The 27,956-nt window shown below is 45.1% G+C and overlaps 1 protein-coding gene and 1 long non-coding RNA gene across 4 annotated transcripts in view; one reads left to right on the forward strand and one right to left on the reverse strand.

The window, feature by feature from the left end:
- SLC14A2 (solute carrier family 14 member 2) overlaps positions 1 to 27,956 on the forward strand; it is a 193,554-nt gene that overhangs the window by 48,892 nt on the left and 116,706 nt on the right. The window lies entirely within an intron of this gene.
- On the reverse strand, positions 665 to 27,675 carry LOC138925406 (uncharacterized). 3 transcript variants are annotated; one of them, XR_011441518.1, is made up of 3 exons: positions 27,473 to 27,675; positions 2,264 to 2,389; positions 665 to 764 (listed from the first exon to the last, which is right to left on the reverse strand). It is a non-coding gene; the product is annotated as an uncharacterized lncRNA (long non-coding RNA). The 3 variants fall into 3 exon arrangements; XR_011441520.1 differs by lacking the exons at positions 665 to 764; positions 2,264 to 2,389 and adding exons at positions 3,934 to 4,123; positions 5,101 to 5,197; XR_011441519.1 differs by lacking the exons at positions 665 to 764; positions 2,264 to 2,389 and adding exons at positions 3,934 to 4,123; positions 5,101 to 5,703.

Raw genomic sequence — 27,956 nt, forward strand, 5'->3', positions numbered from 1 at the left:
TCATTTTATACTCAGTTGAGTCTAGTGAACATCACTGGGCCATTGTTTGCTCATGAAGGATCTTGCTAACACTATATAACACTTGATGTTAATGACAAGACTGGGATAGATTATTTAATGTACTTCCGTTATTTCTGACAACTTTTCCAACTTGAGCTGAATGTGACAAATAGACAAAGACTCTGTTGAAAATGTAATTTGTTTCTACCTTTTTCTAGTCTGGAGTTTATGTGATGAGAATAAAAGTTAAGAAATTAAGATTCATTGAGTTCTCACAGTACACAGGCTCCCTTCATCAGTGACCATCTCGCTGAATGCCCCTCGCCACTCTGTGAGGTTGGTATTTCCATCCTTGCTTGTCAGTTGAGGAATCTGAGGCTTGGGGAACTTAAATAACTTGCTTGAGATTGTAAACATAAAGTGATGGGGCTGGAACTTGAACCTAACTCTGAGTTCATGGTTAGCAATGACTGTGCAAGGGACTGGGGTATATTTCTAACTGTTTGACTTTGAACAAAAGCCCCACTGTTAACAATCCTATATGGAGGCAAAATGGAAACATTTGGCGGTTCCTTATCTTTTGGAGGTCACTTTTCCTGCCTGAGCCTCAGTTTCCTCATTTATAAAATATGCAAGAAGTGAAACAGGTCTCTACTTACTAAACAGTCCTTATCCACAAGCATGAGTGCCTTTTCTTTACCTTAGTTGGACTTGGAAATATAGGCAGTGAAGGAGACAGATCAGTTTCTTGTCATCTGAGGACACTTAATCAAAGAGACAACATGGCAATGAATGAGTAAGTCAAGAACAAAAGGAGAAGATGGACTGTCTACATTTTCTCAAACCAATAAAATGCACATTAACTGTAAGTAAAGAAGCCAGATATTCCAGAGTTAAACCTTCAAATACAGGGATGCTAAGAGCATTGACTCCCTTCTTCTTAAGCTGTCCAAGAGGACTTCCTGGAGGAGGTGAGATTCATTGTATTGTGTGTGAGAGAGAAAACACTCTGAAGAGAGTCATAGGTGGTGTGTTCTAACAGTCTTCTAATGCTAAGGGAAGTCTCTGAGGCAAGAGTGGGATGGTCTTGAAGAAGAAGGCATGAAGCCCATGTTCATTTCCCAGGGCTGCCATAACAAAGTGCCACAAACTAGGTAGCTTAAAACAACAGAATTTTATTCTTTCACAGTTTGGGAAGCTAAACATCTGAAATCAAGGTGTGGGCAGGGTTGTTTCCTTCTGACGGCTCTGAGAGAGAATCTATTCCATGCTTCTCTCCAAGCTTCTAGTGATTGCTAGCAATCCTCAGTATTCCTTGACTTGTAGACGCATCACTTTAATCTCTGCCTCTGTCCTCTCATAGTGCTTTTCCCTGTGTGTCTCTGTCTTCTTCTTAAGAAGACAGTCAGTCATATTGGAATAACAGCCCACCCTTCTTCAGCATGACTTCCTCTTAACTTAATTACATCTGCCACAGTCCTATTTCCAAACAAGGTCACTTTCTAAGATACTGAGAGGTTGAGACTTCAACATATCTTTTTGGGGGACACAATCCAACTCATGACAAAATGAATAAAGCAGAGAGGCTGGATGTGAATAGTAGCAAAAGACCAGAGAAGTGAAAATACCCAGGTTTGCTGGATTATGCGGGCAGCGAACCTGAGGTATTCCTGGGCTGCCAAAGGCAGATCAATCAAATACATTCCCTGAGCCCTGGTCTCAGTAGGGCCTGTCACTGGATGCTGTGGGCAGGCCATCCTCTCATGTCTTCAAAGACCTTACAGTCTAGACCTTACAAAGAGAGGAACTGCATCCGCTCACAGCTATTCAGATCACAGCTCACCACAAAAGGGCTCTCCTAGGGTAGTCCTTCCTCCCTCCATCTACTGTCTACATCCTGCTCTCTGGCCATCTATCCCGCTCTGTCTCCCTCCCTCCCTTCGTTCCATCCTTCCTTCCTTCCTTTTTTCAACAAATATTTATTGATTACCATTATGTGCCAGGCATATAGTTCTAGGTATTCCGTTCTACTGGAGATACCACAATGAACAAAATAGAGAATAACAACAAAAAATCCCCACGCTCATGCAGCTTACATACTAGCAGAAATCGACAATAAGCAGTAAGCATAATAAGTAAATCAGGTAATACTTTCAAAGGTTTTAAGTTCTTTGTAAAGGGCGGGTGGGGCAGAGTAATGAGGCATGGGAGTTCAGGAGGTTGGGCTGCACATTTTCTTTCAGAGTGTGATGAGCTGACTTACATTTGATTGAGTTCACTGGCTGCTAGGTAGAGAGTAGACTGAGTGGCCATGGGAGGAGACTGGAAGCAAGTAGGAGGCCATAGCTAGCATCTGGGTAAGAGTTGCCACCAGCTGAGATGGGAAAACCTGTGGAGGAAGCAGGTTGAGAGAATGATCAGAGATCAGTTTGGAATGTAGGGCAGAGAGATAAAGGACACAGTTGGATATACAGTTCTGGAGTTCAGCAGAGAGGTCTGAGTTGGAAATAAAAATTTGGTGTCATCAACATATAGATGGTGTTTGCATTTGTTATCCATGGCTGTGTGACACATTATTCCAAAGCTTAGCAAACTAAAATCGTATTCATTTCCTTACACATTTTCTGAGGTCAGGAATCTGGGAGCAGCTTAGTGAAATGGCAGTCCCGGGGTGCCCTGGGAGCCCAGAGGAAGGAGCAGTGAACTCCAGGTGATTGCAGAGATTCAAGGAAACTTCATGGCAGAATATGGAGCCACTGAAGGGTGACCATGGGGGCGTCTAGAACAGCTGGAAACAGCTTCAGGGAGAAAGTTTGAGACCAAGAATAAGAGAAGCATTGTACCTGTGGGGAGGGTGAAACCAAGGCCTTCTCCCCCATCCTGGGCTTGGGCTCTATCTGTGAAGTGGGGTTATTCCCTGCTTCTAGAAACCCTCCTGCCAGGACACGCATGCTCACTGCCATAAGAGGTGGAGCCTCAGCAGGCCCAGCTGAAGGAGTTTATGAGGCCAAGAGCTGGGTGCACCTCCACACAGGTGGGAACTGCAATGGCGTGGTCTCCAAGCTGAGGATCAGATCAAATCCAGACCCTGCCTTTATCCTCACATCAGCCAGCCCTGCTGGAGCCAAGCCAGGCAGCCCCATCGATCCCAGACCTTGCAGGAGAGCCTTTGAAATATGACTGCCTCTTCCTGGGCCTGCTCCCCGCGCCCCCATGGTGTCATTTCCAAATCCATTACATTCCGATGGCTTTGGGATCTTTTAATTACATGTGACGAAGCCTCGCCGTTGCTGGAATTAGACGACCTGTGTTGACGATTTATAGGCCTCAGCTTTCACGCAAGCAGGGTAATAAATAACATGAAATGGGCCCTTCAGTATTAAAAACTTCAGAGCTACCCACTAAGCCATGACAGAAAGAAAAAAAAAAAAGGGTAAAAAAATTTAAAAAACAGTAATGTCTGTGTCTCACGTGTTTAAAATACTGTATGTGAAACAGAGAATGTCAAAAATACGGGGTGCTGAGCAATAGGCAACTCATAAAATTTTATCTCTGGTATGAGGATTTCCAACCACATAATGAGGACTTTCCTTTTTTTTTTTTTTTCTTTTTTTAATTCTGGGCAATTCATGCCCGATGAGGTGACTGACAGGGCAGGTTGGCTGGCACACCCATTTTGCTTCCCCAGATTTAATGACAGGGTCAGGACTAGAGGGGTAAGCCATCCCCAGCCCCAGGTCCCCATTTGATCTCTCCTCCTGGCCCCCTTGACCAGCCTTGTTCCCTTCCTCAGACCTTTGCTCATGATGGGCTCTGTAACTGGGATGATGTCCCCACTCCTTTCCTTGCAACCACATTTTCGAACTCCCCCCCAAACTCTCCTCCCAATGCCCAGAGGCCTCCTCTGACCTCACACGGCACCTACCCCAAACACACCACATTCAGGGTCAGTCAGATGCTGCCTCAGGCAGTTACCAAGCCCAGTGGTGCTCGTGGGCCTTATCTGTCTTGTCAGAGTGGAGGCTCTGTAAGGGCTGGGCCTGGGTGTCTTCCTTCCTTTCTTTTCCATCTTGGCACCTGGCACAGGGCTCAGCACATAGCAGAAACTCCACGAAGCTTTGTTCTTGCAATAAAGAAGCCAAGAATCAGGAATTCAGCTTGCTTCCAGTCCAAAGAGTCAAGAAATAGCCTGTGAAAGAGGATGCTGGAGGGAAGCGATGGGGCTAGAGGAGACGAGGAAATGCTTCATCTCGGCCCTTTGGACTGGGAGGAACAGGAGCCCAGGATACCTCAAGCACAGCGGGGCCTGCGCATAGGGCAGCAATACAAATGAGAGTTGAAGACTATTGGGGTTCAAGGCTGTTCTGGAAGCAGGGATATTTTGTGCCCCTCGGCAGCAGAGTCTTTGATCTTCTTGTCAGTATTCTGCCTCTCCCATGATCCCACTGTATGTATGTGTCCCAATCTGCTCCCAATACGTTATGAGCCCAATTCTGAGAACAGATTGGTCCACTGAAGTCACATTGCCCCTTTAGCCAAATCTCTCAAAGCAATACCCCTCATAGGTACCTGGCCAGCCTAGAGATAGGCTGTCCCTGGATGACGTACCCACCCCAGTCCAATCATCCACCTGGAAGGAACAGGCTTCCAGACACCAGCTTAGCTGCTCAGGTCAAGGAATGGACCAGGCTTGTGTCTATCAGGGAGCTGAGGAAAGACAGGCTTTCTTGGGGCTTCAAATACAGAACAGTTCACAGAAGAGGAATAACTTGATTTGAACCTTAAAAGTTGGTCCAAGTTTAGGTAGAGGTAATTCTAGACCTGAGAGTGTCTAAGAACCAGTTCTAGCACCGTCTAATGGCCGTTAGATGTCCAAGCTTCATAGATAAGATAATTTACATTTTCCAATCTGAAAGAAGAGAGAGAATTGGAAGAGGGCACAGAGGTACATGATGTGTGAGGTCATTGGGCTATCTACTTTGCCAATGGCTGATGCTTCTTGATGAAACATAGTCTCCTTAAGGACAGCAATCACGGCCATCGCATTTACTACTGTGTTCCCAGTGCTTAGAACAGAGTCTACACAAAATAGGTACTTACTTGTTGAATGAATTAATCACGATGAAAGGCAGAGACCTCTTCCTTGTAGGAGGGTAACTTCTTTGACAGATGGTAGGAGGTGCACCTATCCTAGGGGCTTGTTAGATGAAAGAGAAAAGGGCCTTTTGTTTCTGAGTCCCCCAGGCATCAACAGGCAGAAAGCCTGGCTTAAGTTTTCGGCTCTCTTGCCTGAAATAGCCTCCAGGACAACTCCAAAGGTATATTTCCCTTCTTAATAGTAACTTTCTAATCCCTGGGCTTGGAATTCCCCAAGGGCATGCCTGAGAACTGCAAGCAGGGGCTTTGGAAGTCCCAGGAGAACCCAGAGTGGATGGTCAGGGTCAAAAACGTTGTTACCAAAGACTGCCCCTCTTGAAAGATGGCCAAGGGGAAAAGAGAATCAGGCTAACTCAGCAACGCCAGTGTCTCAAGTGTAAAAGGTAGTAGAGTGGAATTTTGGGGAAGAATGGGGAAATGGGGAAATTTGATTTAAGACACAGAAAGCAATGTGCCACAGGACGATTCTGTGTGATTTGCGATTCTTCTTTTCTCCATGAACTTCCTGCAATGGATGAACAATGATAGTATCCATAAAGATGCATCCTGTTTCATATAAGAAAAAAAAGAGTTCTTGAAATATTAAGTAAAATATTTTTACTTTTTTTATTTTTACTAAAACAAAATGAATTCCCTTTCCCGTTGACTTATGTTACTAGATCTCATAGAATCAGTGAAGTAGTAGGTGTGGAAGGTATCCTAGAGAGTTAGGTTAAATCTCTTACTTTATGGATGAAGCACATGAAACTGGGAGCATCCATAAAAACAGTAAAAACATGATAGTGAGGTTTCTGCAGTGGGAGGGAGAGTTGGGGTGACCAGCATCCGCCATTTGCTCACTGTAGTGCCCTCAGAGGTTGGACATGGCCTCTGACCCCTGGGCTGTTATCTATTTAATATTTAATGTTATTTAATATTTGTTATTTAATATTTATTATTTAATATTATTTATTATTTAATATTTGTCTTTAAATTGACCCACATTTTTCTTAAAATTAGCCTTACCCTAATAATAACTATAGTATCAGGGTTTTACAAAGATGATAGCTAGCTAGATAGCTGTAGATACATACACATATATATATACATAATATCTATAGTATATTATAAAATATATTATTTATTTTATATCATATATATAACTGCACATCAAAATAAATATATAAACATTAAAATAGGAAATATTCATCCATAGATGGCCTAAAATCATCTTGTATACCACTAGTGGTATATGCTTGCCCTTTGGAGAGTACTAGACTAGATGATTATTATGACCTCTTCCAAAGTTTTGAGATTCTCTCTTTTCTGAAAACAAGTTTGGTTTTACGAATATTGGCTGTGCCTAGTGCATTTTCCCTTTTTCTCTCTACCTTCCTGAATCATGGCCCTGCTCAGATCTCACCTCCCCCGAAGGCTTCTATGCAGAAAAGAGAAAACATAGCAGACTTGAGATTGCCGTCTTTAGGAAGTCCTGCTTACAAGGTTAGCCTTTGGCTGGTGTCTGGGAACTTGGATTTTAGGCATGTTCCCACCATTCCCTAACTGATAAGCGTGGCTCCCTGCACCTAAACTCTATGTACAAACAATGTGGTTTATGCTGAACACCTGCTTCCTTCTGGGAGTCAGGAATTTTGGTATGTGCTAGGCAGAGGGTGTCTATGTGACCAGCCTCCAGTAAAAACCCTGGGCACTGCATCTCTAATGAGCTTCCCTGATAGAGGACCCTTCACGTGTGTTGCCACAATTTGTTGCTGGAGGAATCAATCATGTCCTGTGTGATTCTATTGGGAGAGGACTCTTGGAAGCTTGTTCCGATTCCCTTCAGACTTTCCCCATGCACCTTTTTCCTTTGCTGATTTTGTTTTGTATCCTTTCACTGTAATAAATCTTAGCTATGAGAACAACTATATGCTGTGTCCTGAACCGCTGAGGCTGGGAGCGGTCTTGGGGACCCCACCTACAGCTTGCTTCCATGGCCACTCCACCCTCCAATTCTCTTCCTGTTCTGAACCCCTTAAGCAACTTAGAGATAAGTGCAATCATGCAACTCTCCCCCTTGTTTTGTCAATTAACTTACCACTGTAATATCTGTTGTCTCTCTCCCATTCATTAATAAGCTTCTATAAAATCAGGAAGAGTTTCTTACACCACTTAAATTCGTATTTGTGTTTGTGTCTAATGATGTCTTATTCACAGTGATTATTCTAAGTTTCTCTTTTTAAAAAGAATACAAAACAGAACAATAAATGTTTTGGATACAATATGTGGTTACTGTAAAAATAACTTAGAAAATACAGAGAAGCAAAAAAGAAGAAAATTATAATCATCCATGATTCCCTACCCAGAAATAATCATTTTAACTGTTTGGTTATATATCCTTTGTAGTCTTCTTGCTAACCATAAATAGCTTTTATAAAAATGATATCAGGATTTTTGCTAGTTACCTTTTTTTACTTAATATATGTGTTCATGTGATTACATGTTTATCAGTAATGTCATTTTTAATGATTACCTAATAACTCATTATGTGTCCCAAACTGGTGACTCTCGAGCAAAGCATCACCTATAGACATGTTTTTTATGTGTGCAGCATAGTATTGACCTGCCCAATATTTATAAATAATACGTTAGAATTAGTTGCCCGTATCTGAATATTGGGAGACTCCACATAAAAGTCTGTATTTTCTGCTTTAAAAAAAAAATGGTAATGCCACATTCCCATAGGGCCACATGGATGGAGCTGAGTGGAAGCTGCCCTCTTTACATGGAGCTTGTGCTCTCTGTTTGCCTCAATCCCCACTGTGCCCTGTGGCCTCTCTGAAACTGAGGCTGAAGATCAGTTGCTATTTATCATCCTCTTGGGCTGATTTTCTTTTGCCACAGTCGGGAGAGAAGTGAAATATTTCTTGTACTCATATATCTATCAAAAGCTAGACCAAAAGGGACAAATAAAGAAGGCAGTTTGTTTCAACAAAATTGAAGAGAACATATTTTTGCAGTCCCCAAACTGTGTGCCAAGGAACTCCAGGGTGCCACAGTGAACCCATGAGGGCATTGCAAGATATTTTTAATTACCACGGAACTCACCATGAAACTCAATACTGTCAGTTACTGTGCAAACTACCAGCTTGAGGGAATTCAAAGTTTCAACGTTAGATCACACTGCATATGATATCATTGTGTCTTTACAAAGCTGGGTTTTCATTGGTTGCTGTGTTAAAAAGAAAGTACTATACAAAAACCAATGTGAAACAGGAAATGAGAGTGGAAATGTCTAATCTAATTCCAAGATGCAATTAATTGAACAATGTTCAACAGGTGCACACATCCCATTAGTAAATAATTATGATTATTTAAGAATTAAATGTAAATATTGTTTTTTCTTTCAATTTATGTGTAAGATTTTTTCAAACAGCTACTAAGTTGTTAGGATATAACTACTTGTTAATTTATTTAGACCGACATGCTTAAACCTAATTGAGGCACTTGTTTTGGCCCAGGGATGCTCTAAAAAATGTTACTGAGACAAAGTTTGGGGACCTTGGGCATATTTCTGTGGAACTAAAGGTATTGCGCTGACTGGTTTCACTCCTGCCTGACTGGTCTCAACCCACATGGCCACTATGTTACTAGAGCTTGTAACACCTGTCTGAGATACATCTAATGCCTATCCCCTGTCCCTAAGACATTTGTATTGCTTTTTACCATTTAATAAACAAAGAAGAGTATCTTCATAGCTAACATTCCCATACATTCAAGATTGTGTTCTTAGAGTAAGCTCCTAGGAAAAGAATTGCTGAATTAGATTAACCAAACTTTTAAGGCTTTCAAAAATTACTTCTGGATGGACTCAGCTTCATTTGAGAATCCCCAAGGCAGAGAAAACTGCCTGACACACAGGTGGTGCTGAATACGGGGAACTGAGTTGAATTGAATTGAATTGCATTGAAGCGAATCAAATCAAATTGAATCTCTAAAAGCACTGGGCTATGCTCTTACTTTTGTTTGCCTATAGTTGCCTCCACCTGCAACACGGGCCCTGGAAGCAGCAGTCAACCACACTGGAACAGGAGAGCTCTTGCTGTGAAGACGAAGCCTGTGACAGGTTCTTTAACAAAGAACCTCTCTGAGCCCTGAAAGGCTTAATAGTTAAGTCTGGCTTTGAAGCCAGCCCCATTTCAAATCCACCGCTGACTAGTTGTTGACTTTGAGCACATTACTTAAACTTCTGTGACTCAGTTTCCTCATCTGTATAATGGGAATAATGATAAAACCTATGTCTGAAGTTGTAATGAAGATAAAAATGAGATAATCTGTGTAAAGACTTTGCACAGTACCTGACACATTTTAAGCTCTCAATGATAGTCGTTAATTTTATTTCTTCTCCTGGATGCTTTTGGATGTCCTCAAACCAAGACCTCCCTGGATTTCCATTCCTTCCTACAGGCTGGCTGCTCTTTCTGTTGGTTGAAAATGTGGGGAAGACACACCAGACCATGGCCAGCCTTCTCAACCCAGGAACTAATCGATTTCCTATCATGGTCCCTGGACCATTTGGAGGCAACCTAAGCAGGAGGCACTTTCTAACCCCTTTCTGGTTTGGACACAGGCCAGGAGGTCCAGGGCTCCTTGTCCTGGGTAGAGGCAGCTAGCTACCAGAGCAAATAGTTCTTATAGGTACAAAGCCAGGAATACTGCCATCTGAGCTAAGCAAAAGGAAAAAGAAAAGAAAAATTGTTATCGATTTTGGCTTAAGAAGCGTGAAGGGTTTCTTTCTGATCTTCATCATGTTACGGACCCATTGCTTTGATCATTAGAGGGCCAAATCCACACCTGTAACTTGTCCTCTCAGGGATGATTTTTCTCGGGATATTTAAAGCCTGAATTTGTGTCCCTGAAATGCCTGTGCCCCTTGCCTCCAGTCCCCTCCTAGTCTGTCTCAGCCTGTAGTGATTCCTTCTCTGACTCCTTGGGTATCTTCAGCCAACAGAGAGTGGTGGAACGGGAATCAAGCTGCTCTAGAATAAACTAAGCCAGACAAAGGGAATGCCTGCAAGCCCCCATGGATGCTTGAATTCCACAGCCTACGTTGCAACTGATAGAGGTCTTTGTCTGAAACCCAGGAGCTGCCTCTGAGTCCCTGTCCTGCCCCTTGTGGGCCTTCTGGTGACAGCCTTGACCCTCAGTTTACTGACCTTTGTTAAGATGGGGATGATAACGTCTGTGAGATGATAAAATGAGATGACCTCCATGAAAGTGCTTTGTAAAATACTTATATAACTATGAGGAATTTTTAACTAAGAAAAGAAATTGAAGCCCATTGTTATTGATCTGGCCCAGATGACTTCTTGTAGAAGAGGGACTTTGGACAACAGAAGGACAGCATAGCAGACGGATCATGAGAAAGTCTCTGAGGGCCAGAAGGCCCTGGATGAGGTGGAAGAACAAAATGGTGGGTCTGGGGTGGACAGAGGAGGGTAAGACAGAAAGGTGAACAGGGTAGGAAAATGGATTCAAATAAGACTTTGTAGCCCAGAAATTGGAGACTTTTCCAATTAATTAATTATTCAAAGTATTATTGAGACACTTCCAAGGGCTCAGGCTGGTGCCAACTTGATTTCAGGTGTCAAGGAACACTATATTCTATGGGGAGCGGGATCGTCAAAGTCAGAATAACCAAAGAATGATCCAGTAGTGTAGTGAATGCAGGGACAGGCGTCCAGTGGGAGCTCTCGAGAAGAAGGAGGCACGCCTGACATGTGCTGTCATCCTAGGCTCAGGCTGAGAATGGGGGTGGGAGGTGGGGCATGAAGCTCCCAGAAGAAACTTTTGTGCCCCGTTAGCTTTTCCCAAGAGCGTATGAACAAGATTTCCTTCAGTGAGGGACAAGACCCCAAGGAAGAGTGATTGTAGATCAGGGGAGAAGAGTAGCAGAGGAAGCAGGCGAAAGAATCACAAATTTCAGAGCTAGATGGGGTGTGTTCACCCCCAATCCAGCACCCCAACTGTACACAGCTGAGGCTTACACAGCTGATGTCACCTAACCTGGAAGTGGAAAGGAGATCTCCAGTCTCATCATTCAGTGATCTTTCAACTCTTTATGATGAACTAGATGGAGCCAGGCTCAGGAACCTGGACTAGGGGGACAGGCTTGGATGGCATGCTGGGGCATCTGCAGTGGGTATTATAAAGGCCCTATACACCTTGACTAAGGTGAAAAGGGACCCCAGAGAGTGGAGAGAGAGGGCATTCTTGATCAGTCCCATAATGGTGCCAAATGTTGGCTTCTCCCATCTTTCTTCCTATGCTCCCAATTCTCCTTGCTTCACAGCCCGGATATGGGGTATATGTTGCAGCCTGAGTGGAAGTAAAATGGACCAAGGGCTGGGAATATGACCACAAGAGGCTCCTTCATCGTTCTCTAGATTGGAGTAAAATCGGAACTTGACTTCTGGTCTATCGAAGCTCTGCCTCCAATGGATACCTGGTGCCGGTAAACTCGGGCATCTCAAATGGAAGGCTAGGACATGCTGGGCTTGCAATTCATACAAACAACTGATATTCAGATGTGCTACAAGCATGACAGGGCCAGAGCCAGTCGAGCTGTGGGAAGCATTTGGGAAGAAGAGTGGAGCATCTGCCTTCTCAAGTCTCGCACACCACTTCTGCACGGCTTCGGCTCTGCCTTCCCCAGACGGGAGACAGCTTGTTCTGGAGACACTTGTAAACATGAAAAGGAAGAAGCAGGGAAGCAGAGGGGAAGAAATCTATTCTACCTCGCAGCTTTCTGTCTATACCCCAACGGAGCGAGAGTAATTTGTTATACCTAATGAGCAAGTGCCGGCTTATGTGGAAGCAAAAATGCCAGTGGGATGATAGGGCAAGTTGCTGTGGGAGACCAAGACCTCAGAGAAGTTTGTACAGCCTGGCAAGGGAGTCTTCACAGGAGGAAGGAGCGACTGTCTCCTTCCATCAGGGTGATAAGCACTTGCATTTGCACTGAGTTTTTTGTGTTTCGAGGCTCTTTAGCATCTATTGTTATAGCTGAGCTTCACAACCACCCCGTGAAGTGGGTAGTCTACTGCTCTTTTCTCTATTTTTCGGGTGAAAAGACTGAATCTCAGAGGAGTTAAAGAAATTGTCCAAAGTCATGAAGGTAGTAGATAGATATATCTCCAGACGTCTAGTTTCCAAATGCTTGTTCATATGCGTCTTATCACTCAACTGAGGGCAATGGGGGAGACTGAGGGATATCAACTATACAGAACCCTATAGAAAGAGGAAAATGGACAATTTAAGGTGAATCAAAGTCTCACTTCACATAGAGGAGGACAAACCGTAGACCTTGTTACCAAAGAGAAGTTTAAATAAATGCATGCATTGCAATTGGAGCACATGACCAAGGAAACCTGGGATGGGAGTCCCTAGGTGAGCAGGATAGGGGTCCTGCCCTGGCCCTTCTATCTTTCCAGGCCGACCTCTCAGCACTGCCCTCATCTCCTATGCCCCAGCCACAAGAACCACAGGTGCTCCCTGAACCCATCAGATTTTTCCTATTTCCATGCCTTTGGGTATCTTCTTCCTGAAACTTTAAGTTCAAATGTTAAGATTTTAAAAATCCTGTAATCAGTTCATTGCTCCCTCCTCTGAAGTCACATTGAAATGCTGGCGTGTCCCCCCATGTATCTCCTCCACTAGACTGTGAGCTCGTTGAAGGTAGGGACTGTGGTCTCTTCATCACTCAGTCCCCAGCACCTGCCAAAGGGCCTGGTACTTATTAGGATCCTAACAGATGTTTACTAATTGAATGGTTCCATCATCATCACCATCTTAATTTAAAGCACATTCTTGAGCACCTCCTTGGGCTGGTCATTATGTAGGCAATGGGGTGTGAGATATTAGCCTCATACTCAGGACTCATGGAGACCTTTGGCAAAGCAGAAAGAACATGTGCACTATATTGAATTCAGAAGATTTAATTAATACTATAGGACTCCAAGTATGGTGAAAATCTGAGCTGTTCAAAGAAGGATCTGAAGAGCCTTGAAGGAAGAAAAGAAGTTACAGGACATTCCAAGACTTTATTGAGGGCCGTTCTGGGCTGGGTTCTGTGGCAGCTGCAAGATTAACATGAGGCACAGTCCCAGTTGTCACAGAGCTGAGAGGTACCAAGCCAACACAGCTGAGGCAAATAGAAGTAAATGAAGGACTATGTGCTAAGGAGCTGTCCGTTTCTGCCATGGAGTTGTCAGAGAAATGAGAGCAGGAGTAATTAGGAAGACTTCCTGGAGGAGGTGACATGAGCTGGGCTTTGGATTATATTTAGATACAAGAAGATAGACATTCCTGGAATCAAAAACAGTCATGGGCCTAGAACAAATAATTAATCAATACGCCTTGGAACAAGCAACAAGGAGCCCTCAATCTATCCTCTAACCTGGGACAGGTTCCATGGCAGGCAGATAAGACATGAAGACATGACGGCTTCCTTTGCACTAAGACACTAACTTTTTTTTAAATATGGAAAATTAAAAAAAAAAGAATTCCAGATGGATTTTAAACACAGTGGGGAATTGGGCGGTGTGACGGCAGATGGCTATTTCAGCTGCACGTGGGTAAAAATAATTTCAACTCCCCAATACCCAGAACTGCTCTGAACTTGTGAAAACCTCTTAAAGAAAAGCTGCACTGTGATGCTCCAAGCACAGAGCTGCAACAGATGGGGTCCGAGGGCTTGGAGCTCACCAACAAGAAAATATCTACCGTGGCTAGAACAACAGTGCCAAGACCATTGTGGGGAAGCTCCTTTCTCACCAGATTCTGTCAGGGCTGACTCTTGATTTTAGCCCAGGCTAAGGAAAATTCTCTGGAATTTCTTCCTCTAGGTTGGGAGAGAGGAGAAGAGAAATGAGTCAACTTGAGGGCTATGTGTAGGGGCTGTGAGATGAAGACATCAGGGAAGCAGAAAACATCCAGAAGGGGATAGTGGTGAGTGTGTGCTCACAGGAGGGAAGGTGGCCCCAGATGGGGGCAGGGTGATGGCTGTGAAAGTTGACACTTCTGGGTGTCTGATGGGCTTTACCATGGTAGGCTTGGTTTTCCTACATTTACTGTTATCTACACTACATCCAGAGATGGAATAGGGGACCTATGTGGAAGCTCACTTTGTCCATTTGATGGCCACCTCTGGAACACTGATCTTTTGTCACACTCTGCTGTAGGGCTACAAGAGTGAACTGATCACAGGAGTGAGGGAGTCAGCCAGGACACTAGCGGTACTATGAATCAGGCATTCTAGAGGTCCAGTGCCAGGGAGCAGACAGAGATACTAGGTAAGGACCAGGAGGGCCGTATATCTACATCCCCTAGGAGATTAAATTCCAAAGGAATCATCTAGAACAGGAGTGGTTGACAGGAGCTGTGGGCTAGTTGGTCTCTGGTCCAAGGTCCAGGAGGTCAAAAGTGCAGGTGGGAGACCTTGAGGTGAGTTCTGATCCTAAACAGAAGCAGTCCTTTCTGCTTCGTCTAACAGGTCCTGGTGGTTAGCAACAGCATCCACTCATGATATGCATCATGGTTTCCTGGACAGTGTGGCTGGGCGGTGTGTTGGGTGCACATTAGCTAGAGGGGGAAACAAGTCACAACAACACAACAGAAAGGATGGGAACACACTGTGACATCAGGGGAAACTGAGTTCTGGAAAGGAATAATTTACTGTGTCTCACCCAGGTTGGCCTCCCTGAATGAGGTGGGATGAGGCGGGCAGGGCCACGGTTTATATACAACAATGATTCTCAATTACAAACAGAATAGGAAGGTCACTCCAAATGGATTCAAGGGAACCAAGGTCAAGACCAACCAACCTCAAAGAGGAACAAGTGACGGGATCTGGTTTAGAGTCTGGCTTATGGACTGGACTGGGGCTCAAGGGCCAATGCTAGCCCAAGAAAAAGGAGAGTGTGCTTTTCTTTTGTATTAAACTATTCAGGTCAAGGCAGAGAAACATTGACAAAGGATACTTCTGCTTTATTGGTTCAGAAAGAGACTCAAATGGCTACTTGTGTTTACATACAGTGGGAGGAAGGATGGTGCGGGCCTGAGGTGAGGGTTACTGCCCACCAAGCCAGCTCTCATATAGCCAGAGTCTGTGCCCACCTCATTCTTATCAACCTCCTCAATACTGCTCTTCCCTTCTCTTGCTCTCCTCATCCTTGTCTGTCATGTCCAGGTGAGCCTAACTTCCTCAAGAGGGCTCATGTGACCCACTCTGCTCCTTCTCACTCCCATTTCTTCACTCTATCTCCATAGCAACTGCCAACACCAATGATGTGTCATTGATTTCCCCCTATGGTCAGGATCAGCCACCAACAGGAGGCAGTGCTTTCTGCCCACAAATGGCAGTTAGGTGGATTACTGGGGACAGAGGAGGCTATGAGGTGAATGGGGAGAGACTCATGGTAATGTTGGTTGTGGGGTCAGCCTCCTCCTAAAGGCAAGTGAGAACGAGCAGTGCTGACGCGACCCAACGTGAAAAGTCAGGGAAAGATGCAGAGGGCGTGGCTGGAGCCTCCAGGCAGGCTCTGGGGAGAAGCAGGGCCTTATATGGCTTGTGCACGAAGTGGGGGCCTTCAGGCAGTGAGGAAAGGGGAGTACAGTCACAGGTCTGGAAATTGAGATTTTCTCAAGAGCCCCTGAGACTGCAGTAAGTATTATTGCATAGTATTCTTATAAGGGTTTGGAGTTAATTTGCATCTCATATTCCTTTTCATAATAGAATCAAGCACTTCGATTTTGAGATTTTTCTAGACAAATCCCTTCATCCTGTAGATTTAAAAATAAGACCCAGAGAAGTGAAATAATTTGTTAATGGCAGATCTGTGACCCATATAGGGCTCCCAGTACCGGGCTCTTGTCCATATATGTTCTTTATTATTAGTCCAGCCTTTCCTTGGACTTGAAAGATACAACAGAGGAGAGTGAAATGGGCCTGAGCAAATGCTCCATGCAACCCTGTCAGGTCAGGAAGGAGGGACATCCTCTTAACAGCACCCTTACCACAAAGCCAGGAGGGAGCATGGCTGGGCTCGTCCATCCCCCAGGCTCCTCTCCTCCCTGCATTTGTTTGGCTTTCCCTCCTCTTTTCTAGTCCCCCAGTGTACCCTGGAACTGGGGCACTCGCTCATGTCATACACACTGTGTGCCCATCACGCACTCTGGATTCAGCAGTGGACACCCCAGACTAAGGTCCTATTCTTAAGGAGCTGATATCCTGATGGGGAGACACAGACAAGCGCAAATAAATATGCAGTCAGGTGGTGTTGAGTGCTGTGGGGGAAAATAAGGCAGGGAGAAGGATCCAGAGTGCTGGGGGCAGACAGTGGCTGTTAGACGAGGTGGGGAGGGAAGGTGGCTCAGATGAGGTGAAGTGTGAGCAGTGACCTGGAAGGGAGAAGGAGACTAGCCATCAGAACAGCTGGGACAGGTGCCTTCTGGGCACAGGGTAGCAGCAAGTGCAAAAGAAGTGATGTGGTAGCTTGCCCGACCCATTTGAGGAGCGGCTGGGGGCCGGTGGCTGGGATGAAGTGAGCAAAGGAAAGAATAATAGCAGATGAGGCCAGAGCAGGAGGCCATGGCAAGGACTTGACTTTGACTCAAAGCGAGGTGGCAACCATGAGACTATTTAAGTGTAAGAGGACCTGGTGTCCTAAAAGGACCACCCTGGCTGCAGTGCTGGGGAGAGACATGAGGGAGCAACAGGGAGAAGTGTGCTCAGGCCATGATAGTGATCAAAGTGAGAGGCGATGGTGACCTGGATCAGTGTAGCAGACCAGGGGCTCCCAAACTTCCCAGCTCAAAGACCCTACTTTTGCATTAAATAACCTGCCAGCATGATAACAGTTACCATTTTAGTATCTGTTGAATGGGCAAACATTTAATGTCCATATTTCTAAATGAATCTACCTTGCTCACATTGCAACAAAATTTGCATACGTTCAATAAAGAGTCGTAGGAGGATGCATGCAAGTTGCATCGTTTGTTAGGTCTGCAGACTACACGTTCAATGAGTAGATCATTTTCAGACCCTCTCCCCCCATTGTGGCCCCAAAAATAGGCCCGTGATACTTTGCTTCTCTCACCTTTTCCGTTACATTGGCCAGCCTAAGCCCTATTTCCTCAAGCCTCTTTGCTAGAAGGGTCTGACAAGCTCCTGTGGGCTAGGGTGTCAATGCGCGATGATGGTAACTGAGCAGGGATTCATAACTTGGAACTGAACCATAGTTGAGATTTGAAAGATCCAAGCACAGCCCGAAATTGCAGGTAAAATACGGTGTGAGTGTATGCAATATGAGGTCAACTTCCATTAGATTCTCAAGGGTCCCTCACTAAGAAAAAGAAGGTGGAGGGGGGTAAGAGCCACAGTTTAAAGAGTTAGTCCTCCCAGTTACTATATATGTTTTAACAAACACTTTCAACGCTCAGCCCCAGCAGTGAGCACCACATGGAGGAGGGCAGACATTTTGAATCCGTAAGGCTTCAATTCCCCCCAGCAGAAAGATCTGCACAATCTGTAGATAAAAATGTAACATCTCTGATTTCAGAAAAATAACTTTCTTTCCCTCCTAAAGCTGGTCTTGGACCCTGCTTCTGACACGCTCAATATGAATTTGTGTAATGAAAAAACTGTAGTCATGCGTCGCTTAATGACAGCTTACATTCTGAGAAACGCATCATTAGGCGATTTCATCGTGGTGCAAACATCACAGAGTGCACTTACACAAACCTAGGTTGTATAGCCTACTACACACCTAGGCTGTATGGTACTAATCTTACGGGTCCACAGTGTATATGCAGTCTGTTGTTGATGGAAATGCCATTACGCAGTGCATGACTGTACAAGTGTTCCCATTTGAGAAACAAGAGGAAGACAAGATCATTCCAAAGGAACTTATGTATTTGGAGCAATAAATAAATAAATAAATAAATGATTCAAAGCCTGTATGCTACCTTTGGATAAATCATGCTTGATTTGAAGGTCAAGTACGTTAAAATGCCCTGCTTCACTGAGATGCATGAAGGCTGAAGCTTGTGGTACGGTAGAAGTATTTGCAGGGTATAATTATGCACCCCTTCACCATCCCCACTGCCTTCCACGTGATGTGAAACAATGTGTCACAGTCCCCTACAGTCAAAGCAGTAATTTACAAGAGTCAGCAATTCCGCAGGGCAGGTAGGCCGTATTTCAAAACTGGAAAGGGGGTTGGGGGGACTAAGAGGGGGAGCCAGCCGATCAATTTACAAAGATCCTGTTTCTCTGCCACTCTGTTGACCTTTCAGGCAAGACCTAATGCCAATTAGCTCAGTTATAAAGTCCATAATTCTTGTGGGGAAGGCCCTGTGTAGCACATGATCATTTTACAACGTTTGCCCTAATTTGCAGCCCCCAAACACGGACTCCTGGGGCTGCAGGGTGGGGGTGGGGGGAGTTTGTTGGCAAGCGATGGGAGCAGCTGGAAGGGATCACAGAGCACAATTACTGTCTGCGCATGGCCACATCTGGAAAACAGCTCCATGTTGGCTTTAAAACAGTATTAATGAAGAATGGAACCTTGTGCTGGGGAGGATGGGGCTGGGGGGAGGGGGCGGTGGGAGGAAGTAAAGGGGGGCGCCCTTCTGGCCAACTTGGTGGGGATGAAAAGACAACAAAGAAAACAGCAGGCAGGGTATAAGACCAAATCCAGGGAGAAGAGGGTGTTGACAGGAGAGGGGCAGCAGGGAGATGCTGTTACTTTAGGCAGAGGTCTCTAAACCTCATTTTTGCCATCTTCAAAGCTGGGCGTCCATGCAGGACTGGCTCTCTTTGCATTAACTGAGCAGACATTTGTCCATAGTGTGAGATTTTAGTGGTGTCCGGAAGATTCCCAGCTAAAAGAATATACCACACCAGGACCTAAATTCTACCACCAAGCATTTAGTCCTTCGGTCAGGGGTCCCTTCTTCTGAGAAGGACTTGAAAATGCAGATACACCTGCTCCTTTTATGATACCAGGCACATAGTAGTTGCTCAATAAAAATTTGTTGACTAGAACTGAATCGAATGAGCTAAATAAGTTGTTTTGTGACAATGACCAAATTAACTTGTATCTCTGATTTATCAGCTATAAGGGTTACACTAGACCAATGATTCTGAATTGTGAGGGCACAGGGTGGCATGTCTTTCCAAGGAGTATATCAAATTCCATGGGGAGGGGAGAAGGTAGCATTCACGGTTTGAGAAAGAACATGCAATAGTATGACATAATTTTACATCTGGAAAACCAGAGTCTGCCCCTAATACGAGAGACCTCTCTAATGCAATGTACAGAAAGAGATGCTCAGCAGAATCTTCCTGGCTGGTGAAGATTCATAAACTGATCTTAGAATTCAAAATGGGCACTTCCCACACCACCAAAAATTCAAGCATCTCTAGATGCCCCAGGGAAGCAGGGAAATCTATTTTATCATGGGTGGAACAAGACTGAGAAATTCAGAGCGGCTGAATTTGCGGCCTCCATTGAGTTTAATGGTCCTCCATCCAGACAGATCAGCCGCTTGGGTTCCCAAGAGCTAGGTACTTCTAAAGGGACAGCAAGGACAAATTGCAAAGAAAACAGGGAGTCAGGGAGGTGTAAACAAACTCGCCCGCTTGCTTTGTGCCTGTTCCTCTGCCTGCCCAATAACGCATCTTTGGCATTGCTTAGGGATATGGAGCACACGGCCCACCTTAGCATATGGTTTAGCATTTCCCTGAAAACCCAAGGGGAGACACAGACCTGTCGAGATGGAAGGATCTTATCCACCTCTACACCTGAGGCAGAAATTCTCTGTCAGTGTCCCTGACAGGGCACCCTTCATCCTCCATTTAGATACCCCCTGGAGATTACAGAAACTAAGACCTTTCATGCAGACCTGGGTTCAAGTCCGACCTTTGAGAGTTCACATAATCTTTTTATACCTTGATGTCCTTTTCCATAAAATGAAAATAATAGCACTCACTTCATGGGATTATCATGAGTATTAAATGAGATAATACATCTTGCTATGAATTCCCTGCTGCTTGGAATTCTAAATTTCTATTTGTGCAATGCAATCTATACGCATTTACGTCTGACCTTACATGCAACCTGTGTGTAGCCAGATTCAGGGTGGGTTGAGCATGTGTGCCAAAAATGATGTAGGCAGTTGTTTCTGCCAAGAGTTGACCCCTCACACGAAGCACCCATAGAGAGGGATGCTTGTCTCACTTTCCCGCTCCTGAGAGCACACTACTCCTACACCCTATTGCCAATATTAAGCATAAAAAGTTTACGCATTTAAGAATTCTTTGGATTGCTCCTACTGAAAGAAAGCATTCCTCACATATTCCAAATAAGCCCAAAATGATGTATGTGCAAACCTGAGGACAACCGGCTTCCTGCTACAATGCAGTAGAGCATCAGGCCCCACCCACAAGAAGGGCTCAGATAAGAGTAAGCAATGCTAGTGCAGGCAGCACCTTCACTGAAAGAACAATCCTCCTGGGTTAGGAAACCCTTATGCTCTAAATTCTCAGTTTTGCCCCCATGGAAGCACTACTCACAGAGTTGAACCTCTCACCCAAGTGACCATCCATCAGGTATTTGACGATGCTATTTTGTACCCTCCATCACTCTTACCCTCTTTCTTTACCCTACGCTTCTTTCTCCTTCCCTAACAGTTCCTGATGTAGGTCCCCTCAAGCCCTGCCACCCTGGTCTGGATGTTCTCTGTGCCACTGTCTCTCGTAAAAAGGAGGTGCATGCTCAGGCCAGGCTGCTGAGCCCCACGAATGTGTCTAAATTTTCATTAATTTTCCTGACAGCCCTGTCACACTGTGGGCTCAGGGACCATGGCTATGCACTCTTGAACTTCCTAAGGAAAAGACATTTGGAAGTAGCCTGGAGCAGCTGGGTTTGACTCACGCTCTCCTCTCATGTCCAAAAAATGTCCCCAACCCTACCTCTTTCAGGGTCCCAATTCCCAGCTTCCCTGGACTTGGATCATGGCCATGAGAAGGTCTTGCCTTCATAGGACACGTCAGAGGCCCCACATGTTGGGCCTGGGGTGTGTGAGTCAGCATCCTCCCAGTGCGGTTTCCTCCCCCAGCTTTGCTTGTTCTGTCTGGTGGACCAGCTTTCTCTCTGGAGTGCAAGGAGCCTCACCCACTTAATTAATCTAACCTGGAGACTATTCCCACTCTTACAGCAGGTTAGGCACTTAGGAGAGACCATCTCTAGACCCACATGAGTGCGACCCAAGAGGATGCCCTCCCCCCAACTCCCAGTTGGCTGTAAAAGAGTAAATTCACCCTGTGCCTGAGGATTTCGGTATTTCTATGTGTGACACAGGCATGAGCCAATCTGATTGTCCCTGGCCCAGCACAAGGTGGGCATTCATCAACACTCAGAAACACTTCAAGTATAAATATTTGTGTCATTCTGGATAACTCCCATTCCTGGCCCATCATCTACCTTTCTGCTTCATCTCCTATAGTCCCTCCTTTCTAGCCACTCTGTTTACTCACTTTTACCCAACACTCTTTGCCCTCTTGCTTCCACATCTGTCTTTCTCCTTTGCCAATCCAAATACTGTCCGTCTTCAAGGTTCAATTCGAGTGCCACCTGCTCTGTGAACCCCTGAGGATCCCGCCTTGAAGTGAGCTCACCCTCTCTGGACAACCATGTCTTATGACACTAGTATGCCCCTGCCTCAGATGGTATTAATCTCAGATGGTGTAAACTGCAAATCTGGTTTACCCCACCCCACCCCACCCCAATGGAGCCACAGGAGCTCCAATACTAGGCACAAGGCAGAGAAGGTGGAAACGAGAAAGGAATGATGCTGAGGAAGATAGCCTCTGGGGGACCACACTGGGCTAGGAACTTGTTTCTCATGAGCAGGAAGAGAATTTTTAGGAATTGAGGAGGTGTAGAACAGAGAAGAAATCAGAAAAGCAGCATCAGCACAGCAGGATTGCACAGGCTCTGCATACCTTCTAGGGAATAATAATGTCTAACCTCCTCAGTGAGGGCATATGGAGGGGGGAGCCGAAGCCAGGTGCTGATCACCTGTTAATGCTTGCACCTCAGCAAGCATAAAAAGTTCTAATTCTCCACGAGTGCTCATCTGGCCAGAGATACCAAGGGACAAAGTGTTACTTGGTCTCTAATGACTCCATCTTCCCAACCACTCAACAGATATGTTTGGGTTCTCCATGTGCCCAGCACTGTGCTGGGCAGATTAGGGAACACAAGAAATTATAAGCCAAACACAATCAGTGCCCTCAGAGAACTCACAGTGTAAAAGAAAAGATGAGACACCTAAACAGCCATGAGGCTAGGCCAGGAAGCCTGAGTCAGATGGAGGGTAGAGGCACCAAGCATTTGGGAGGTTAGAAATGGAAGCATGGTGAAGACCAAAAGGTATAGTTGAAGTTGAAACCCTTAATCCAGTGGGAAGATAAGATTTGAGTGGGGCCCTGATGACAGGGTAGAGTGGGCTAGAAAGCGAAGAATAAGATGTTAAAATGGGTTGGTATGCTCAGCTCTGCTCAGCAGAGAGAAGGTTCATGCAAGCCAGCCAAAGTGGGAGAGAACACCAGAAAGACCACCTGGTCAGTTTGTGGAAGGCTCCAGTGTCCAAATAGGATGTTCAGATTTTATCTCTCAGGGAAGCAGGAAGTTAGACATCTCAGACGGACAAAGGCCTATGGTATAAAATACATATGGTTCTCACTTTCTCCTCCAAAGCCTTTCCATCCTGGACTTGCGTCAGGGTCTCCCCTAATTACTTTACAATGATATTTTCATTTTCTAAAGAGGTGGTCATGGCACTCTGGGTGCCATTTGACCAGATTACTAACATCTAAGGGACTGCTTTGTTTCCCATCTCCTCCTTGGAATAGACTCAATTCTGGGCTCTGATTGGGGTACCAAAACCCACAGGATCCTTCATTTGCTGCAAGCATCAGCCCAAGGGCTCTTCCCTGGGGAAGAAGATGTTTGACCAGGCTCTCTGGCCTTCAGGGGATAAGGAATCAACCACATTGAGGTCACAGGTGGCCTCTGGACCACCTGTGAGCTCACGTCTTCTAGTTCATTCCTTCATCCATTCACTCACTCATTCATTTGCCTATTCATTCTGACTGGCCAACATTTATCTGGCATCTATTATGTTAGCCACAGTGATAGCATATTATTTGTATAGCACTTAAGAGCTGACAAACTCCTTCACACATTCTATTTATTTAAACCTCAGCAGCCCAGAAAATTTGTATCATCCCTTTTCTAAAAATAAGGAAGCTGAGAGTCAGGGAGGCTATATGGCTTTGTCCAAAGCCCACAGGTCCATAACTGGCCATTGCTACACCACTGGTGAGGACCCCATCCCTGCCACCAGGACCTCCTCTCTATCCTGGGCTGTCCCACCACCACCTCCTTTCTACCCATAAACCTCAGGTGTTTAGCCCAGTTACCTCTCTCCCTCCCAGCCATGACCTCTGATTCTCCTTCCTGAGCCTTCTCCTCCCCAGGACTGACTGAGGAATAGAATGCTGATTCCTGATGTCTCCTCCACCTTCCTGGCTGCTTCTGAAACAAACAATACAATTGCATTCTATGGGATCTCATCGGGAGACCCTACAGAAGAACCAGAAGTAAAAGCAAGTGATGTTAAGAAACCCTGGCTGGAGGTAGCCTGATCTCTGAAATGAGAATGAAACTCAGCCTCAGGTTCAGAGCCCTCTTCCTCAAAATCTCCTTATAGAGGGCCTCCAAGCTCTGTTCTCTCTTACAGTCCCGGGGTGCATTCCCACATGCCCCCACCCCTCTCCAGGAAGGATCTCTTTGACCTCAACTCTGGAAATTCTGAACAATGTGTTGTAAACCCATCACAGAGGATACCAGATTACTCTGTTGTTCTCACCCCCCTGCTTAGCACTGAAAAAGTCAACCTAGGTCCTTCTCAGACAGAGAGATACAAAGATATAGCATTGTCACTGTCACCAAGATATAAGCTACAGCACAGGGCAGTGTGTGGATAAAGTCAAGAGAAGAGTACAGATAAGAGTTCTGAGAACTAAAAGGGAATAGGGAGTCAGTGGGGGACGTGGATTCACCTGGGACAGTGGCTGGGGCCAGGCAGAAAGTTTTACGAGTGAGTCTGTGCTATAAAATTGAGTGCTGTAGGGAGGACATCCCAGGTGGGGAGCAGGTCAGGAATGAGCAAGGTGTGTTTTGGGGACAGTGAGGAGGCTGGCCACCATGAATCAATGGGCAAAGTGCCTGTGTAGGAACCAGCCAGCAATCTGAGACTTCACCTTCAACTGTAGACAGCAGAAGGCCCCTGGACTTTTCTCAGAGGTCATGCTTCCCTCCTCATGTTCCCTACCATCCAACTTAGTCTGGAGAAGCTCCCTGGGGAGGGTAACAGCAAAATCAATGGCTGGTTTACCTACTTCCAGGGCTGCTGATCCAGGCCAGCTGTTCCAGGGGCCAGGCTAGAGGTGGCGTCTATTACTCCCGCCCACATGCCCGCTTCCCTGGCCAGGCTGAGGTCACACGGCTGCAACTCACTACAGAGGAGGCTGGGAGATGGGGTCTGGGGTGGGCCAGGAGGAGGGGCATCCTGCCAATCCCTACCTCACAGACAGCCATGGACTCACCAAGCAGAATTAGCAAATGTTAACATTCTCTTACTTGCTTCAGATTTTTATAATGAGAAGAAAAAGTATCCAGAAGAAGTTAAAGAGTCTTGGGTCCCATTCCCCATTCCCTTCCCTCTCTCCCGAGAGGCAAGCCCCGGCACAAATTACATGTATTTCTTTCTCATCCCTGTGTTCACACATGGATGTATTCATATGGATCCATAAAGCGATATGTAGTATTTGTTTACATGGTAGTGAATCTTCCTAAATTGTATCTTAACAAACATATTGTTCTGCAATTTACCTTTTTCACTCAGCAGTTCTGTTTTGGGAATCTACATATATTGATAATTCACCTCATTTCCTTTATTTTAACTGCTTTAGAGCATGTCATCATATTCCACATTCTCTTTATCCATTCCCCATCAATGGACATTTAACTCAAGTCTTTTTTATTTTTTTGTCCTTTGTTTCTGTGCAAACAATGCTGCATTGAAGTCCTTGTACCTATTTCTGGAGGCGTGCAATTTATCCTCATGTTGTAGAGAAAATGTTGAGACCCTCCATTCTAGTCGAAATGCAATGACTCAGCTTCTGTCACATGCAGAACACCAAACTCAACAGAGTAGATAATGCAAAGGATGCATCCAGAGGGGGTCATGCCTTGGAGGAGCTTGCAGCCTAGACATCACTATAAGCCTGTGAGAAGCCTGCATGCTGCAAGCTCTAGGACAGTGCCCGGACAGCCCATATTGCAATTAAGAGATAACGTGCAGTTGAGTCAACAGAGAGGCGTTGAAGGCAGTGAGATGAAGTGGAAAATCTACATGAATATGACCTTGATAGGGGCCTCAAAGAAAATACAAGATTTAAGTGCTCAGTGGTAAGTGTTCAATGAACAGAGGAGAGGGCATTCCTCCTGGCAGGGGGAACAGCAGGAACAAGTACCCTGGGGCAGGACTAAGCATGGAATGTGAGCTGTCTAGTCTGGCTGGAGTGCCTGGCTGCGATGAGCTGGGAGCCGTTCTTCCATTTGCAAAGTTGAGCTCAGCCCCACATACGGGATGATGTCCATGTGGCCTGTTGCCCTGGGCAGCCAGCCCGGGTGGTATTTTTCCATTACTCTGAACAGAAAAGAAGTTCAGTCACTTGTTGATAGCAATGTGACCATTCAAGGAGAAAACAATTAGGGATGCTGACCTCTGGCCCCTCAAGAGGAGGGAGGGAAGGAAAAAATTCTCCCCAGGGGGAAGAGGCCGGGTGGGAAACATCCAAGAGGGTAATTGGTAAATATTATTGTTTCAGTCCGTGTTTGCCTGCTCTGCTCGGGTCCCTCTGCAAGTGGTGCCTTTAAATCACACTGTCTGACTTTGGCAGGTTTAATTGAGTCGCCACTGAAAAAGAAATTATCCCTGTGCTATTAATTTTTATAGTTCCTCGGGGCTTTTAAAACGTGTTTGGATTTTCTAGGTCTTTGAAAATGAAAACATTAAATTTTATTAAAAGGAAACACAGAGGGGCTGACAGGACCCAGCCAGGCCCTGACGAGACTCTGGGTAGAAAGGTTTGGACCCTCACAGGCGGTGCGACAGAAGTTTTGCCCCTTTTAGAATAAAAGTCAGGTGGTCTCCAAGGAGGTATGATGTCAACTAGACCCACATTCCCCACCAGCTCATGGTGGGTGCTGTTGTCAGTGCCATCCAGACCCTGTCCTCATGTCCAAACCATCTGCTGCCAGCTACAGGCCAAGGGAGCTCTCTGCAGGGCCAGGGGCTACGTGGGGAAGACCCAGCTTATGGGAGTCAGAAACTTTCACAGTTTAGGGGACCCTCCGGTAGAAAAAGAATTCAAAATTCAAAATATACAATCATGTTTGAAAGTGAAATTGTATTTACAGAGAGAAAAGAAGTCATAACATATTACAAATTTTGAAAAGCTGACAAATTCCACAAGCACCACAAAATCTAAAATAATTGTCTGACATGCATCTGTAATACTTTTTTCCTGTATTTTTTTTTTTGGCTGCAAACTCTTTGATCATCTCTTTGAATGACTATCATTTTTGAATATCATTTTTATAGAGAGAATACAAAGATGATTCAGTCTCTCCTCTAAGAAGTTGATCCAACTTTGTATTTTATTATTCACGGTTTGGAAAGGTTTCTTTCAGTCTCATAATTTGTCACTCGTAATGCCATGTGAATTTTCAGGATTGTTATCAACTCTGGGAAAACCTTTGTCAAGTATCTTTCATATATGAGCTATGAGATTTCAGGGCATTTCAACTTCTCTTTTACAGCGACAAATCTAAAATAGTCTTTGAATTTATGAAACTTACTAACCAGATTGTCATCGATGTCCTCATTGTGGTGGCACATAATGAGTTTTATGTTATCTCTGTCAACATCAGTATTTCCTGTCAAATCAGCAAGACATTTAAACATGGGGATTCTGATAAATTCTGTGTCGGTAATTCCCATCAAAAAAGAAACAAAATGAGTAGTGCATTTATAATTGTATTACTTTGCGTGATCGAGTATAATCCTGACAAGAGAGCACTTTCATTTTGACTAGGTGGTGACGAGTGCAGAATCCTCTGCTTTCAATTTCACTCACCAGATGATTGGATGAATTTCCCACCAACAGGCTTCTGGCTCTGCAGGTTATAGACCTTGTTTTTCTTCCACTCTCCCTGGACTTCCAGTTCCGAGCAGCAGAGACACGTCCGCTCAGGTCTCCATACAGCTTCGAAGGGGCTCTCGTGGGATGACACAGAATATGTCTGTGCAGTGAGCAGCAGGGCATTCCTGAAAGCTTGGCTCCACAGTGACAACTAGCAAAAAGTGAATTACACAGAGAAGCAACTACACTCCATACAAATACATCTCTACTAAATCCAAACCAAACACAGCCTCAACTCAACTGCCCCTTAGCTAGTTTCCAAAGTGGCCATTCCGATGCCACCAAAATGAGGGAAATATGACAGGGGGCAAGTCAGAGGTGAAAGAAACAGCGATTTTAACAGGTTATAGTTAAAGTCTCTTACATTTGCCAACCATATGAAAACACATGAGCATGTAAACACATTACACTGATGAGG

The sequence above is a fragment of the Equus caballus genome, chromosome 8 (assembly GCF_041296265.1).
Source record: "Equus caballus isolate H_3958 breed thoroughbred chromosome 8, TB-T2T, whole genome shotgun sequence".
NCBI lineage: Eukaryota > Metazoa > Chordata > Mammalia > Perissodactyla > Equidae > Equus > Equus caballus.